Source organism: Selaginella moellendorffii, unplaced genomic scaffold (genome assembly GCF_000143415.4).
Source record: "Selaginella moellendorffii unplaced genomic scaffold, v1.0 SELMOscaffold_5, whole genome shotgun sequence".
NCBI lineage: Eukaryota > Viridiplantae > Streptophyta > Lycopodiopsida > Selaginellales > Selaginellaceae > Selaginella > Selaginella moellendorffii.
The window spans coordinates 4,021,766-4,036,277 of NW_003314266.1; positions in this window are offsets into that span (position 1 = coordinate 4,021,766).

The following is a 14,512-nucleotide window of genomic DNA, read 5'->3' on the forward strand; positions in this document are numbered from 1 at the left end:
GATAGAGTATGGAATATCTATATTCTTACATTATACTATCGATATCCTAAGATAGCACTAGACTTTATTTGCTCTGTTTTGTGTGTTAGTTTTGGCATTCACATGTTAGAAGATTTAGAATTATTTCAATAATGCTCTATGTTTCAGGTCCTTCACTCTATAGCTTTATACTTAGGAGTTCGGCTCTATTTTTTTATTTAGTGGTTTAAAATTCTAAGCTTTAGGTTTTGCTCCATTGCCTTTGGCACATGTATCCAAAGGTTAGGTTTACTTTGTGGTTACCTTATGGTAATTCATTATAGGGTATAGAGCAAAAAGCAATGCACTATACTTAGTATGTATTAAATTCATAAAATTCAATTTAGAGACTCTAAGCCTAAATCCATCTCTAGTTTAGAAAAAGAAAAGATGCTTATGTCAAAAACTAGATAGAAGAGATAGTTATAATATCATTTTAGGTCTTTTTTTCTTCTATTTTCTTTTATTTTGTTATAGAAAAATCTTGATATTTGATGAATTCAATGTTCAAATTCAATCTAGCACTATTAGGATTTGACAATAACTCTCAAGCTGCCACAATCTCTAGATAATATACAAAACTTTCTTAGAGAGAATGGTGGGGATGGAGAAAAATTAACTTGTTTAATCCTACTAAGAATTCACATGACACTCCTTCATAGATTATAAAAATTGGGAATTGTGATGGTTGAGATAAAGAGGGTGGTAGTGGCAATGTGTAATTTTAGATATCAAAAATTATTTTTCAACAAATCCTTTTGGATATTCTTCTTTTATCACTATGATGGTAGAAAATTAATATCATTAATTCCTTTTATCAATTTCTGCCCAAGTTAATTGAGAAAGTGGTCTTCACATATGTAGAAGAGCATAAAAATAGAATTCCTTATTAGTCAAGTATATTTGACCTAGTTAGAGAAACTCATATTAAATAGCACTTGCTAGTCTTGGGAACCCTTGCAATATTCAATTTAATCACTTAATATTTATTATATAATAACTTACTATATCCAATAAATACTCTCACTAGCATTTCCCATGTGTTAGTCTTATATTAGTCTTATTAGCTATTTATAAAAAATGTCTAGATTTGCTAGTTAAGTATATCTATAAAATATATAATTATCATAAACATAATGGTGTTGCTCATATATCCAAATTCACAAACTAGTGTCATTGTAGGGATAATGAGTAGATCATCAATTTAAGATATTGTTTGGCTCTTTATTAGGTGTGTCTGCCTTTATTCTATATCTGACTTGGGTCTAAGCCCAAGCTTCATATCATGTTAGTTAGTGAAGTACCCATATCCTTTTGGTAAACTAAAAAATATATGAAAATAATGTTAAACTTCATTTAACTATATGTTATATATTAGTTTTAGTGTAGGGATATTGGATGATTTAAGATTATTCTAATGTTATTTTGTGTATATATTCTTTCACTCCTCGATTATGTTTGGGAGTTCGGCTCAAGGCCCTAAAACTTAAATCCCACTTTGTTGTCCTTAGCACATATGTCAAAACTCTATGGCTACCTTATGCTAATTCACTATAGGGTATAAGGTCAAAACCTCATATACTACATAATGGTTAATAGATAAAAAGATCTAACCACCTATAATTAATGTTACAAAAGGTTTGACAGTCAACCTTCTTATGTGATATGTAATGACTAGGGCTGGAAATTTAAAATTCTAACAGCTTGCAAGCTAGAGAAGAAACATCAGCTCATCCATAGAAAAGAGTAGATCATGCTAGAAGTTCCTAGAAAATAACTCATTCATATACAAGAGTTGATGATCCTTGATGATCTAGAGCTCTTCCAAGACCTCAAACCCACCTAGTTAGCTTATATTACAAGTTGGGAGTGCCATATCTAGCTTATAACTAAAACTTATTTTACAAATTTTATTGATTACAAATGAGTTAGAGAAACTTTAGGAGCAAAAAATGTCATTAGATTTAAATAATATCCTAGAATATATATATAGTAAATATAAGCTTCATACCTTTGAAAACTCTTATATACATAATCATAGTCACATAAATAGTGTTCTTATTACTTTGGATAAATTGGAGTCTATGTATAAGACTAAGATATGCTAGGATTTATAAGCTCTGATCAGAATATACCATAAGCATATTTTAAACAGCTATGTATTTTCCATGGTATGATTGACTTTGCCATCTTAATTTATTCACATTGTGTGGCATCCTGTAGCAAAAGAGTTAAAAGATCATAATAAAAAGTATCAAGCTTCATATTAAAAGCAAAGGTTGATTGACCCTTGATTAGTATACTGTAATAAATGAACAATATCTACATTATATCTCATTATGTATCATAAATTTCATGTTTAAAATATATTAAATTAAATTTAATGTATCTAGCTAGGAAAAATAATCCTAAAGTAAGGAGATAATTATATCTTATTTACCATACATAGTCTTCATAATTGAAATTAAGAGGTCAAGTTCAAATTAGCAGTGATGTATCAATTTTCAGTAATATAATGCTCAAATAAACATAATTTTCCTAGTCTGCTTATACTTGATAATGCCTTTTATGTCCTAAAAATAAATATAGAAAAGTTAAATATATAAACTTGTAAAGTTAATTTAACTTTATTTCTGATTTCACAATAAAAAAATAAAATAAATAAAAGTGACTGAAAAATTTTAGTAAATAAATTTATTTATATATTTTATATTTAAAATCTAATAAAGTTTTTGCCATGATTTCTTGTAATGGTAGTCAATATTTACTATCATTTTTCTATATTATATTTTTGTTTATGAATTTACCTTTTGTTGTTTCTCCAAGGAAAGGAGCAACTTTTGGAAGGCTTGGAGTTTTAAAAACACATGATATTACTAAAATTGTTGGGGCAATTACAAATTATTTATCTACATTTGACGATAAAGAAAAATACTCAAGAATTTTAACCAATAATATAGAAGTACTAACTTCTACAGGATATGTTGATATATTATTAAAAACAAAATATCAATGTAGTACATCATCTACTCCCAAAACTATAGTTGGTGGAAATTTAAAAAGAGGCTTTGAAAGTATTATATATGGTAGTATGACTGCTTTAATCCAAAATTTATCTGACTTTTTTGAAAAAGAAACACTTTCTTACTATGTGCAATATAAGCTAAGAGGTAGCAGTCATGATGATCTTTTATTTATACATATAAATAATATTCAAAATATTATTTATTGTAATCTTAGAAGTAGTACTTTATTTTCAGAGTTTAAATTATTTTCAGGTAACTTTTTAATCTCTCAAAATGGTAAAATTTTCTTAATATTAGAATCTTCATGTAGCCTTATATTATATTATGAAAAGTCTATAATTTGGAAAGTAGAACGATTTTCTTTTAATTGTTATTTACTTTTACAACTTGATGGCAATTTAGTTTTATATAATAATAATAAAATGGCTATCTGGGCTACTAATAGTAATTGTAAATTTAGTTATTGCAATTTACCATCAATTTTTACTGTTCAAAATAATTGTAATCTAATACTTTATTCTGCAAAATTTCCTAATGATATCTTATGGACGTCAAAAACATCATGCAAGATATGAATGAAATTTCAATTTTATAAAACTAGATTTTAAATAAATATATACAAGTTTTGACAAATTTCATGTGTGTGTCTATATATATGTATGTATGTATGTATCTATATATAATAAAATAGGTTTAGCTTGAAAAAATAGTTGTGAAAACTGATTTAGTTAGAAAATAGAGCTGCTATATATATATTCTATATGAAAACTTCTATATAACTATAGTATATACATTATTTAGTTAGACCAATTTACATCTAAGCTTATTTTTATATATAAGTTTTTATTTATCTTTTAGTGTGAGTTTGACCATCTAATGAGCATTTTAAGTGTTTAATTCCTTCTATCTAAAAAAATATAAGAGGTTTATGAGTTTTCAACACTAAAAACACTACAGTATAAAGGTAATGCCTCCATATTCATAAAGTTTGAATAATCAAAACCTGTAGCACATATGGTTTTCACTGTTCAAGTTATGATTTACCATAAGATAATCATGAATACCTAAAATGAATTGCTGATAGGTGACTTTCAATACTGCAGTCATATTTGCAATAGATATACCATCAATATGAAACATAAAAGTATTGATTAATAAAATTTTCAATGCAACTAAACTGTTCTCATATGCCTTTTTCCACTCAAATGGCACATTCTTATACAATAACTATATATAAGCCACCTCTACAAACTTGCACTAAAAATATAACACATAAAAAATCATTTGTAGGATCCTTTAAAAATCCCACTTATAAAGTTGGATTTCCTAAACACCTAAATTTGGAGCCAATGAAACAAGGGTCTAATATGCAATCAAATGCAAACAAGTTCCCCATATTCAGCTAATGCACACAAAATAATGGTAGACAGAATTTAACACAATTTAAGCATATTGGTGGCCTAATGCCACTTACTATCATAGTATAGAGCTTGAGATCTAAGCCAAATATAGAACAAAGAGTTATATAACCTGCTAGAAGAGAAATTAATGTTTTAGGTGGTCAACCATACTTTTGACCACTATTATACATTTGGAAAACCTCTATGCTTGTATAAAAGTTCACCCAATATTAGGAAATAATCTTTGGGATAAAATTGAAAACTTACTAAATATAGAATAATACTAAATTGAGAATCTAGATATAGTGTTCAAAACATTCTCTACCTCATTGATAAATATATATACTTCTTATAAATAACATATAAGACCAAGTGTCATATGTTAGGGCATGATAACAAAGATGTTTGGTGGACATGATAAGTTATCATGTAATGATATTAAGGGACTAGGCTCAATATCATGGGAGTTGATGCTAACAAGTGGAAGCAAAGGACATAAATTCCTTATATTGGGCTAAGTATGCTCAACAAGAAACATATAAGAGTTTCTACTTTATGTTTATCTAATCTAAATAAACATACATTGACTAGTTTTTTAACTAGCTCAAATGGGAATTATTAGGAGATACAAAAATATCAATCTCTTGCTATCATAGTAATAAGGAAAGTCCAAAAAGATTGGCTGATAAATATCTTGCAAAATCATTGTTGAAGAATAATCCACCAACTTGACGAATGATGAATTATCAAACATCAATAATAATTAAGCAAGATCTTTATTAAGGATAATCAACTATCCAAGATAACAATCAATCATCACTAATAATTGCTAGGTGCAAAAACCAACTTGAGCATCAAAACCAATGAGTCTTGACAACTTCTAATAATAAAACAATAAGTATAAAAATTAAAAAAACCAAAATCTTATAAAAGTCTATTGCCAAGTTTTATAGAATAACAGTGACAAGTCTTACATTGACTATTGACAATGCCCAAAAAGAAATTATAGTACAACCCTATAATATCCTGTTTAACACATCTATAAACTAAAACTTTATAATGCACAAGCTAATGAAGAGAATAACTGCATCAATTCAAAAGCCAAGCCTAACAAAGTTATGTTCAGGAAGTGATCACCAAACCAATCCTCCATAAATCCATATTCTATATCAAAATGTAACTCAAGTTATAATAAATATAAGAAGAAGCATTAATGATTGTTATTCTTAAACTCAACCAACAAGGATTTAATAACTCTAATATCAATCACTAACTCTTCATTTTGCAAAGTTAACATAGTCCATACTAAATTACTTTCAAAGAAAAGCCAAAACTCAACCACTAAACAATTTTGTTTAAAATATAGATACCCTAATTTGCCACTCATCTTATTTAAACCCTAATATAGTTGTTAACACACGAATGCTAATAACATAAAGGTATAACCAAATTATCAATACCATTTTCACCAAGATTAGCAAAATAAAATGTCAATCTCCAATAAAGCTATAACTAATAACTAAGCATTTGATTCACTACAGATGGAAAATTTGACATGCCTATAGAGAAAACATCCTATCTCATTCTAATCTTAACTTCAATAATGTCAACATTAAAGCATAATTTCAATGCCGTTAAGACTAAAACAAAGCTAGAAGAAGGTAAGAGTGAATCATCACTTAAATCTCTTTAACAACCAAGGTTAACCAAGGTTAAAGATACTATACTTAGTATTTGAGGCCAATCTGTCAAGAATACTTAGTTATAGATAATATATCATTAAGGAGTGAATCATCATGTATAAGACTCAATACAATTTAAAATCATGAACTAAACTTAACTAGATAATATTAACATAGGTGGATCAATAATCCCACCAACACATCTAGCTATAACTTTGAGCATGACTGAAGAAGTTAACTACAAATGATTAACACTCAATTGAAACTAAAATGATAACTATAAGATGGGCTTATATATATACATAACCTCCTAATAAACAAGGTTACAATATAGGTACTAACACTATAACTACAAAACAACTAAGCTAGATATCACTATCTTCAACCAATTATAAGTAACTAAAGAGAACAATTTGAAAGACAATTTATAAAGGTTCAAATATAAAAGAAAAGGGAATACACCCCATTTTCTAATTAATTAACAATTTTAGGATGTTTAGGGTTAAGCATCATTGGATTTGGGTATTATACTGGATGACATCTCAAGAAGTCCAAATTGAGGAAATAGTATTAAAAGGGTATTGAGTCTAAGTTTATTGGTTGGTTAGGGGAATCACACTATATGTTAAGATTGACAGTTGGTAGTTTAATTTGCTTTAGTTAAGCTCAACCCAAGAGATAGGGTGTCAATAGGCATTTAGTAATCCAATTTACTTTAGCTAGGCTCAACCTAAGGGGTAGGGTGTTAAGAGAGTGAAGCTCTTAAATTTTGTTCACTTGTAAGGAAATATAGTAAATTGTAAGCAATTGATCTTTTTGATTGGGATAAAAGAGAATGACTCAAAAGACAATTTATAAAGGTTTAAATATAGAGTGCACCCCATTTTCTAATTTATTAAGGGTGTTGGGATACTTGGAATTAAGTGTTTTTAGGTTTGAATAATACTTACTAAGATATTTATTACTTGGAGTTAATGCTTACAAGTGTATGGCTACCAAGACCAAGTCAAAATCAATAAAAGCTCACTACTCCCATAGAGTTTAACTCAAATGCAAGGTGTAACCTGCCACTAAATATAACACTATCTAAAAAAGGCATAATTCATAACCTAAGTTTTATTCATTGATAATTTGGTCTCTAAAATATCTTTGTCTATGACTTTGATATCATCCATCTAATTAATCTAATCTAAGGGTGTGAAAGCTAATTGCCTATTTACAATAGTCTATTTAAACCTTACTGATGGGTTTGGTTTATTTACTTATGAGGGTTGAGGTCATTAGCATCTCTCTCTATATCACATACAGGTAAGGGCATATCATCTTTTATAAACTTAGTGACTCCCAAAGCAGTAAGGATGGCTAATTTTATTAGTTATTTCCTTGTTGATGACAACTGGAAGGTGTATAAGTGTTAATATGTTTTGTGTAGACAAGTGACTAAATTTTCCATTCTACTTTAACCATTTAATTATATCTTTGACCACTTGGAGGAGTTTCACTCACGAACTCTATAAGTTTTATTCCTAACTTGGGAACATGCTAAGTGGTCATCCCTTGACCACACCATAGCACCCTTAAGATGCCCAGAGACATAAGAAACACTCAATGTTTTTGCTTTAATCCCCATCATGTCCCTATTCATCCATAGTTGTGCTTGCTAACACCGCCACTAGGTTAAGGCCTAAAGGCCTGACCACTAAATCCCATTGACCTCTGGGACTTCCTCACCATATGACTATATCCTTAATCATTACACCAAAGGATTGTTCTTCTTCTTTTCTAGAGTTTGGGACTTTAGGATAATATTTCAAAACACCATAGCCATATGTGAGCCTCGTGAGTACTCTCCCCACTTTCTGCCCTTAGGTGCCTTAGCCATGTGGCTAGAGCAAGGTTCTAATGAGCCACACCAAGGTTAGAATTCCACTTCAATCACTACCATATGGCACCCTTTTGATTCCACTTTAGGGCTTAGGGATTTGTGTCTCACAACTCTGACACCCATAAACGAAATTCGATGTCCTCATCAAATGATAAATCATTTTATAAAGTAACACTATCATATATTACCCTTTCCATCCTTAACACCAAGCTAATATTTATCGATGGTTCAACACCGAAAGATCACCATGCTTTGCCCATCCTCTAAGGAGCATAATTTCTCTAACTTAAAGACTCATTCGACCACTTGTGGTGGTTCTCTCCCTTTATTAGTTTAGTTTTCATTAAACTTATTAGAGACACCTTCTCTATTTCAATCTCATTACTCATTTCTGAGTAGTCTCAGCTTCTATTAACATATCCATTGCATTTTGGAACTTTTAATTTTGACTTCTTGAAGTTAATTTCTTGGGTGTCTCCAACACCTTGCATTACATATGTTGTGGAAATTCCACTTCTCTATCCTTGGAAGCTTTTTACTTGAGGGCACCATCATCCTCTCTTTTATTTCATGCTACTCTAGACACTAAGTGCTATTTATCCATAATTTGTGCTAAGGTTGTCTATAACTCTATCATTTGGCTACTTTGCTACTCCATCTCTTGGAACTTTATTCTTCACCACATTAGAGTGTTAGAGAAATTCATCCTTGGAAACCTGTTTCCTTTCCCACAATCTATTAGTATCCACCACTTAATAGTTCCTTTTCTAACTTGTCATTTAAATTCCTTCCAATGATTTCTATGATTCATTCTTGGCCATTAGTTTTTTGCTCCTATCCTTTGATTGTTGTATATACCTTTCTGATGTGCTCTTTTGGATATTTTATTATCCATCCACTACCTTGGAATGTAAACATATCCTCTAATGGGAAAGGCAAGTATTCATTATATACCTCTGCTTCAACTTGTAGTACTATCATTTTTGCACACAATTCTCCTAGTTCAACATAGTATACTTTACACATTGGGTCCAGATTCTCTATCATTGCTCAACCTACTTCTCTTCCAGTCTCTATAAAAAGTGAGACAATGATAATGAGGTTACTTCTTTGATAGTTTTATACAACTTTTCAACTTTAACTTATATTTCTTACCAGTTGCTTATATAAAAAACATGTCTCCAACTTCTAGACACCACTCTATCATCAAGGTTTCCACTGTAAGAAAAATGAATTTTATAAAAACCTTTGCATACCTTAGAATTCACTAGTTGATGCTACACTTTTTTTATGCCACACCCATCACTGGTTTAATTTGTGCACGTTGGAAATGTGAAGTATAATTATAGTGATGAAAAATATAGAAAGTTTATAAAGATCTACTTACAACATCATTGATGTTTTCACAACTATGGTGTTCCATAAATTCTCCTTTGGATCCATATCCAATGAACTCCTATAGAAAAAACTCATATTTCACATCAAACTATACCAATGACATAAGAAAGATATATGCCTTTGTAGTTGCATTTTTATTATGAACATTCATCAAATTGGTAATAGGTATTGGTTGTAAGATAAGAAAAATATCAATAGGTAATTGAGAACGTAAAAGCTTACAATAGTTGAGGTGGTTAGGTTTTCAAACTTAGAGGGTAAGTGTGAGATTTAGATATGTCATTGAAGTCATTACTTTGTCATCTTATCCCAATGCTTCAACATCTGCAAACACTGAATCTAAGGAACATCAAGTTATATACTCTAGCCAAGATATTATTGTGAGACACAAATCCCTAAACCCCAAAATAGAACTGAAAGTGTGCCATATGACAATGATCGAAGCGGAAGTCTAACAAGTGTAACATATTTAGACTAAAAGCTCCAACTCGGAAAGTCGAGAATGGGAATGGAACTCCAAATAAAATGCTCAAGGAATAAGCACGAAGTGATCAATGAATAAGTCTCTAAAAAGGGATATAAGAGGGACTAATATATGGCAAGTGTCATGACACATGGAAGTGTAAGGACTAAGTCTGAGAAGGAGTCCGAGAAGGAATCTAAGATGGAGTCCAAGATGGAGTCCGAGAAGGAGTCCGAGAAGGAGGCCGAGATGGAGTCCGAGATGAAGTCTAAAATGGAGTTTAAGAAGGAGTCTGAGATGGAGTTTGAGATGGAATCCAAGAAGGAGTCTAAGATAAAGTTTGAGAAGGAGTTCAAGATGGAATCCAAAAAGGAGTCCAAGATGGAGCTTAAGATCGAGTTCGAGATGGAGTCCAAGAAGGAATGCGAGATGGAATTCGAGATGGAGCCTAAGATCGAATCCGAGATGGAGACTGAGATCGAGACCAAGACCGAGATAGAGACTGAGTCCAAGTCTGAGTCCAAATACTAATGATGGTGAAAGCCCAAAAAGATTATCCCTTGGAAGGTTGCGAAGGGTTCCAAAAGTATAGTAAAGAAAGTGTGGGGGTTGGACTCGAGTGGAATTAGTTTAACTAGAAAAGGCTAATGTGACCTAGTATGACTTAGGAAGGCTACACCTACATAGTGGGTGATGATATAACCACTAAAGAGTCCAAGGCTAAAGTGAATATAAATAAACAAGTAGGGTAGTTTGGTGAAGTGTTCAAGAGTCGACTATAACTCCCCTAAGAGATCAAATGGTCGATACTCCCAATCCAAGTATGGGTGGCACTATCTATTTGGATATTTAGTATGGCTCATCAGAACTTCACTCTAGCCATATGGCTAGAGCATCCAAAAGCAAAAGGTGGGGGTAGTACCCATGAGGCATATGTTGGGCCACAGTGTTTCAAAATGGCTAGGGCATCTAGAAGCAGAAGGTGGGGGAATACCCACAAGGCTTGGGCTAGGCTACAGTGTTTCAAAATATCATTCCAAAGTCCCAAATTATAGAAAGGAAAAAGAACAATCCTTTTGTGTAGAGACTAAGGATAAAGTCACATAGTGAGGAAGTTCTAGAGGTTAATGGAACTTAGTGGTCGAGCCTTTGGTGTAAGCTCTTAAATTTGGATTTCCTAGAATATCATTTAACTCAATACTATTCAAACTTAAAAATGTTCAACCTCAAATATCCCAAAACTTTTAATCAATTGGAAAAGAGGGTGCATTTTTGTTCATGAGTCCTTTCCCTTTATATTTAAACCCTTATAGACTATCTCTCGAGTCATTCTTTATGGTTGTTTATAATCCACTATGTTTCCCTACAAGTTCACACCTTCATGAACAAGAGATGAGAATCACAACCCTCCTAAGAGCTCTGCTCTTTTGACACCTTACCTTTCAAGTCAAGCCTAACTAGAGGCAAATTAAACTTGCTAGATGTCAATTTCAATATATGGTGTGATTCCCTTAGCCAACTAATAAAGTTAAACCCAAGATATCTTTAATACCAAATGTAAACTCTTGAGTTTGGACTTCTTTGGAGGTCACCCAATCTAATACTATTCAAACCCAAGGATATTTAACCCTAAGTATCCCAGGACCTTTAACCAATTAGAAAAAAGGGTGCACTCTTATTTATGGGCTCTTTCCCTCTATATTTAAACTCTTATGGACTATTTTTCAAGTTATTTTTTGTAATTACTTATATTTAGGCTTTAATCCAATGGTAGTATTAGTGAGCACAACCATGGATGGAAAGGCATTTAATAAGGATTAAAGAAGGGATATTAGGGAAAGATTTCTCCTATGTCTCTAGGCATCCTAAAGATGCTAATGTGTGGTTCTAAGATAACCACTCATGGACAGATAGCAGTCTTTAAGAGACTGGACTATGGCACGAGTGGTCTTAAACTACCGATGAGACAAAGGCAAATGGACATAATCTTAATATAATGCTAATATGTTAGTGGTACCTTTAGGGTGTATATCATAAGATTGGACATATGGAGCATTTAAAAGTGCAAAGGCTAAGTGGCATAAATGCGCTAACATATCCCTAAATTGGGAATAAAACTTATGAGGTTGTGAGTGAGACTTCTCCAAGCGGTCAAAGATGTGGTTAAGTGATTAAAATAGAATGGAAAATTTTGTCATTTATAATTGTATCCTATGTTAAAAGAAAATAATAATTAATCTCAGCAAAACTTTCATAAGAAACTATTGACAACCATTACCTTAGTCATTAACGCATCAACTGGTCTACTCCTATTAGGAACAAGAGTATTTTAATGAGGATTTTAAACTAGGATTTATTCATTTTCCAAGTGATAAATTCTGTCAAACATTTGAAGTTAAGCATCGCTCTTTCCAAGGGGTGGAAGCTTGTGAAATGCTACATCAAAGGTAAGCTCTTTCCAATTTTTTCTTCTAGGTCAAGCTTACTTCTAAAAACTAAAAATTTCCATCATGAAATATGGGCCTTCTATTGGACAGTTTATGTACTATCTAGATCATGTATTTAAAAAAATTTGAACCCCTTCTTTATGTACAATTTGACTGTTTATTGTATAAAATTTTAATTAAATCAAAGCTCTCAAGAATGTACCTGAATATTCTAGGATATTTTATGATCTTTACATTTAGATTAATATTAATTATAAACATGTCTATAATTTATAAACTTTTATAAACACCAAGTAAATTTGGTCTATTACATTTAGTCTCTTTTCCTAAAATGAGTTAGTTTTGCATTATTTTATGGCAATACCTTTATGCTATAGATTTCATTTATTCACCCTGCCATGTAGACCCCTACAAGTAATCTTGGTGAACCATGGATGTAAGATAATGATGTTTGGCTATTAGGTGCTAGCTTTGACCATGTGGTCAACAAGCACTTTAGAGGTTTATAGTGGTAATAAGAAAGTTTTTTTTCATAGGCATGGTAAGGAACCTCAAAAAGAACTGTAGTAGCTTAGGCAATTATCTTTGTTGTTTAATACTATGTCATAATATTAGTATCATTGTGATAGCTGACTAATGAACATTGGAATCTTAAAGTTGATGGTGGTGCCAACAAGTGCTGATGGAGGTTGTGAGGTTTGGACTATCAACAATATCATTTATGAGCTGTGAGCCCTTAATAAAAATTAATAAGAGATATCTGATTGTTAAGTATGATGTTTGAATATGTTGAGGCATTCAATGATAGTGCTCCAAGAAAAGTAGATTAACTCAAGATTTTAAACATTTCTAGTGATAATGGAGTGATGAGTGTTTGGCATGGTTAGCCAATGTGAAGAAGTCTTTAGCTACCAAAGAAATTTTAGTGGTTATTCTAATGGTTTTGCATGATATATATCTTCAATGGTGGAATTAGCTTGATAAGTTTTATGTTGTAAATAAAAAACCACTAGTGTCTACAATAGATGAGTTCAAGGCTTTTTTTTTTTTTTGTTTATGTTTAGCCTCTCACTATACATGGAGAATGCTTGCACAAAACTTTAAAACTTCTATTGATTGACACTTGGAGACTACATTAAAAAGTTGAATTTCTTGATTAGTTATGTTCTAATCAAATATCTAAATTAAAACAAATCCTACTTCATTAATGGCCTTCAAAATGAGAGTATGAATTAACATTTACATCATTTCATCATATAAATGGAAGAGCTCTTTGATATCACTTAAAAATGACTTATATGCTTGTTAACTCAACTATGTGTTGAGTAAAACATAAGCTAATAACACTTATATATCAATTTTATGTTGGAGGGTTTGTTCCATGACAGTCTAATATGAATTTTATTGGACAATGAGAGTAATAACAATTTCTTTTCCTTTTTTTTTATAAAGTTTGTTGAGGAGAACAACCTGGTGACATAAGGAGTTCTTTTTACATAATAAAAGGTGTAGCTACCTTTAAATATTATTTTAGTGCTTGTATAGATAGTTAAAAATATTGGTTGATAACATCATACTTGTGGAAACTTTTTATCTTACAAAATCTATTGTATGGATTATATTTTATGATTGATGGAGATAAAATAAAGCATTAAGCATGTTTCATTAAAGTATGGTAGTGTTAAGGATGTGTGGTATAAAAAGGAAGTTCAATTGTTATGATTTTTATTTATATCTTTGAAATGGATTTATTATAATGGAAAGGCAATTTTAAGTTATTTATTGTTTATTCATGACTTAAAGACCAAGACACATGTGAAAGGAGGCAATAATGTGGGATGTGCTTGAGAAGTTTGTTAATGTCTTTCCATTTAAACTTTCTCATGGGTTACTTCTAATCCAAGGTATAGAGTATAATATTATGCTAACAATGACATTTTATTAGCAAACTAAGCTATGTGGAGGAATAAGAAATTTAATGACAAAAGAAGTTACTTGATTTTAGATTTAGTCAACCAAGTCTATATGGCACACCAGTCTTGCTTGTGAAAAAGAATGATAGCTCAATTAATATTGATGTGTATTGATCATGCATTAAACAAGAAAATGACAAAGGATAAATTGAGCAATGGATATTATTAGATTGCAATATATGATTTATTTATCTTCAATATAGTATTCAACACAAGTTTC